Here is a 5,275-nt window from a genome sequence, read left to right on the forward strand (position 1 = left end):
AATAAAAAAAACATACAGACGAATTGAGTACCTCCTTCTTTTGGGAAGTTGGTCAAAAAGAAATGATTACCAAATCGAACTTTTGAAGGATAAAAAACAGTTACTCTTAAATTTCCGTATTTTCTAAAAAGTAATAGTATTTGATACTATTATTTTAAATCTTACTTTTACATATATTAGTATGATAATCATAATAATGTTGTAAATGCGAAAGTTTAGATGGATGGATGGTTTTTAGAGTTTGTTGCCCAAACATCTGAACATCCGTTCATCGATGAAATTTTGGTATAAATAAAGAGGACAGTCTGGAAGACACATAGCCTACTTGCTTTTGTTTTTTATTTCACACGGACGGAGTCTCGAGCGAAAGCTAGTATTTAATAAAATATTACAATGTAACACCACCACAAATACAATCTAATACAATAAGGCTATACAAAAATCTACGTTTTTTTTTAAATAAAATGGTTTGCAAGGTTGCTCGTTGCACCACAAGTATATTAAACAAGTCGAAACGTTTTTTTACTACCACTCAAGGTCGAAAGAGGTCAGAATTTTGGATCATCGTATTTGTTTTTTTAACAAAGAATACGTAAAAGTTTAAACTTCTCGAATATGTACGAACAAAAGGGTATTATTTAAATTTTCCTATATGGCATTTTTAAATTTCTTTGTGTTGTATCAAAAGTAACATAAATATCGTAATCATTGAATCAGAGAACATGAAAACATCAAAATTAAGCAAATAACAAATTCAAACGAGATATAAACCAAGTAGAACAATGGTAATCAACTGGTAATCCTTTCCTACTCTAATTCTTATTTATGTTTGTTATCTCACCGATTTCTTCTCAATCGACGTAACACACATAAAAACAAAAAAGAAACAATAAACCAAAAAGTAAGTATAGCCACTAACACATAGGTATATAATTACACAAATCGTTACTCGACTAACATTTTCTAATTCGTTGGCCAAAGTGGCAACACGCGTCTCGCAACGTTCAAACTTGAATTACGTGGAAACAAATTGCTTTGCGATCAGAAGGGTTCTCCAGGGTTATCTTAGCACTGACGTTCACAAAGTGTATTTTTGCCATTTTTTTACCTACTGACAGGAAAACGTTTTTGATATGTATGTAGGAAATTTGGTATGACTGTTCCATTATTCCTTTATTACCATCGTACAAGACTTATTTCGCTTGGTACGAGCCCGGAAAAACTTCACCAAACTGAGAGTCAACTACCAATAGGGACAATGGTCACCAGCTCACTATACGTCCCCATCAAGAGGATCGTAGCCTACATAAGGGTCTAGGCTTTGGTGTGTACCACGCTAGCGCACTTCGGCTTGGTTGACTTCACACATGTCTTTGATTTTCTTCGCAGATATGTGCAGGTCACATCACAACGTCTTGATTCACCTTTATAATAGAGACCTGGAATTTCTTAATCATATCGAATGCCCCTAAGAATGACGTGTCAATTAACTAGCGCCGGAAGGGGAGAGGCCAGGAGGCTGGTCCTTAGGGCCATTCGGTCTCCACCTCTCCTACTCTCATTAAGACAGCCCTGGGCCCGATTTACTTTAAATTAAATATTATTGTGTCAGAACAGCGTTTGGCCGGTCCCACTAATTGACCTATAAAGTTTCATTTGATGCCGACACACAATGAATATTTAATGATAGAAGTAGGACGTTGACATAAGAAACGATGACAAATATGTATATCTATATCATAAACGGACGGATCAACGGTTTTGTAGAGGTAGAGGACCTCAATAGCTATCATTTAAGCACAAATTATGTTATCCGATTGTCCATAGTTTTAAAGTTATTTAATGTTTTATAAAAAAATGCGGAAAAACAGATTTGTGACTAAAATTTGCCCTTACGTCCAAAATAGTGTGTTCACGTCCCTATTTTTAGAATAACACACACACACACACAGTAAATAAAAAAATATTGTGGCTGTCCCACCACTGGCTGATAGAGGCTCTGACAGCTTAAAAGTGACTTCACTGTCAGATAGAGTATCAAAATCCGATACTTCCATCACATATTTAGTACGTTGGGTTATCATCTGTTTGTTTACAAAAATTATGGGAGAGGCCCTTAGTGTATTCTTTTAAATTTGATTATTCAGATGCTTTTTATAATAAATAAAGTTTGTTTTGAATTACTTCAATAACAAGATGTCGTGAGCAAAGCTTAGTATCATTATCAACCTAATGTTGTCCCTACGGAGGGTTAGCACAGAATGTGCAGCTCTTATATACTTCTCTATCAGCAGACATATCGGAATTCACTCCCAACATGAGTCAAAGCTAGTGTATCAATAAAGAAGTAATCGGAAAATTGGTTTTACTAAATTATTTTCTTGAAATTTTTCGATGAGAGCAAATACGTGGGATTGATATTCAGTTTTCAAAAATGACACCGATCTTTTCACGAATTATAATAACGTAGAACATTAACTTTGATAAACGTAATAGAGTTATAAAATTTTGTCGCATTGTAAGTAAAAGACGAATAATAAACTTCTCTGTATCAGTAGCGATAATAAATATAACAATTATTAAATGAATTAGTAATTGATAATTAATCTTTATTAATTAACTAACTATCGCCCGCGACTCCGTCCGCGTGAAATTAAAAAAAAAGTGAGTATTCTCCATCCATGTAAACTTTCGCAATAGTATGATTAATTCTCCTCTTGTTTGATTTAAAATAACAATGTTCCTAGCTAAACAATGTTTATTTCTGGTCTTTTCATTAACAATAATATACACGTAAATTTTAAACAACTTTTTAAATACGTTTCGTTAGTGTTTAAATTAATTCTTAGTACTTTTGTATGCTTAGTATATCTTTTATGTAATGATGCCTAAATTACAAAGCTCTAACAGATATCAATTTATTTTGACAATTTGACAACGTATTTTACAAAATACTCGATGTTAACGGTAAATGGCTATCTAAAATCTAGCTCGAACTTGTGGAGTTATTAAATCCATTACGGTACCCGTTCTGTATAGTGCTATTACAATATAGTGCACTTTGAAAGCAACGCAACAATAGCCTTATTTGACGCTAAGAGGATTTTGACCTTTATAATTTGACGATATATCGAATTTTCTCGCACATCAGGACATACAACGTTCTAATAGAATCACATATAAACTATAATTTTTCACTTTACCTTTTTTTGCTTAAATATTGCTTTTTTAGAATTGAAGCACCAAGTATAAAGTTATTACCGTAAGTTGAATTTCAACAAAGATTTTCTGAGGTCATTAGTGGTCAACGACCACTCAAAGCATTGCAAAATCAAAGTAATCCTTACGATTAATTTGCTCAATTTTATAAAAGCTTCATATTATTTTGGTGGTGAGCATGAAAATAAATCCGCATTGCTTATTCAAGTAAAGTTCCGAGGGCACCTTACTAAAATCAGACACATAAGCAAAATAATTAGGCTAATTTTTATCCCGGGAATAGTTACGGTTCCCGTGGGATTCATTAATTTAGTTTCTTAATGTTTACTCGATCATTCTGCAACAGTTCAACATATCTTATTGAAATTTGGCACAGATATAAAACAAAATCTGGAGTACATATGGGATAAGCTTCATCCCCGAGAAATGTCCGGTTCCCGAGGGATACGTAGCTTTTTGTAATTTATATAGTTCGTATGTTTTCTAATACCACGCGGACGAAGTCGCGGGCAACAGCTCGTTTTTTTATAACTTAGTTATGTAGGATGTCAGCAATCACATTAAATTTTTGAATAATGTTTCTTTTAATAAAAAGCCCCAGACTTAATATGAGCTTGAGGCTATATATTTTTAAGCTATTAAACTTAAAGAGTAAATAATTTAGAAAAATACCTTCATACGATTTTTGTCGTACAACAAAAAAATAACTGTAACCGATTAGATTTTAATTTCGTTTAAAAAACAGTGGTCTCAATGAAATTTGGCATAAATGTAAAGGATAGTCAGTCGGACGGAGTCGCGGCGAAAGCTGGTACATAACATATTGTATTAAACAATTAAGATTGAACAGTCGTCGACATTATTGTTAAATAAGACAACTCTGATATGAAATTGTAAGACCACATTTACCTGTTAGGTTTAAAGTAGGTAAACGAAGTTTTGTCTTGTATCTAATCTAACAGTGGTAGTGCCCGCTTTAATATCTTAGCACGAATGGGCCGGCTCGCCCGGTGTAATACCACGACCACACAGAAAACAGGCGTGAAATGGAAGCAATTCCGTTTTTGTCTGATGAGTGTGCTGCCGGAGGCCCAGGAAAAGGGTGGAAAGGGAAAGGGACTAACCCTTTCCCTTTCCACCCTTTTCTTATAAGGAGAGGATGGAAAGGGGAAGTGGATTTGACGGTGGAGGAGAAGCAGATGAAGGGGCAATATCCTCTTTATGTGCATCTCCTTCTCCGTTGGATAAGGGTAGGCATCGCAGCTGCAATTGCGGATGACTATGGGCAGCGGTCGCTTCGCCATTTTGGCGGATTCAGGTGGCCGCTTGCTCGTTTGCCACCTTATGTTATAAAAAAAATCTAAACCAATTGCCAATGTTTAAATCCGTTCGACATGAAAATGAAGTTATATAAAAAGTATTGGAATAAAAGCCAGCAAATTGTTTCTTATCTTAATGTTGCAATTTATGAAACAAATCTTTTCATCTGCTTTGAATAATAAACCTGGCGATTATTTATTACGTTATATGATCTTGGAATTCATGCTTTATATCATTATACTGTTATGCGTTCTTTAAAAAAGAGAGGTGAAATACTCTTGAATAAAATATAATCTCATACAAAGTTTATTTTGAACGCTTAAGTTAATGGACTGGTCTGGTCTGGTCTCATTTATGGAAGGCGGTTTTCGGTTCGTTGACTTCACGAAAAAATGCTTATCATACTTGGAGACTTATTTGTAAACAGTGTTGACTATGCAAATGCACTTACGAATTTCAATCCGTTTTTACTTAAGAAACAATGCATTGTTTCTAAACAGTAAAGTCATCGCCAAATATGAATAAAAACAGTTTGCTTCATAAATGTTAATTTAAAAATGTTGAAGCGTCAAGCTTAAAAGTTATGAGTAAGGATTTCGGTCACATGGTCAAGCGTTGGAATCCCACTATTCGATAAGAAAACACCGATGATTCTGATCCACTTTGAAACGACCGTTTTAAAACAAAATATATAACTATCGTAAAAAATAAAGATAAAGACATCATAATTGTTTAT

Source organism: Papilio polytes, unplaced genomic scaffold (genome assembly GCF_000836215.1).
Source record: "Papilio polytes unplaced genomic scaffold, Ppol_1.0 DF824135.1, whole genome shotgun sequence".
Lineage (NCBI taxonomy): Eukaryota > Metazoa > Arthropoda > Insecta > Lepidoptera > Papilionidae > Papilio > Papilio polytes.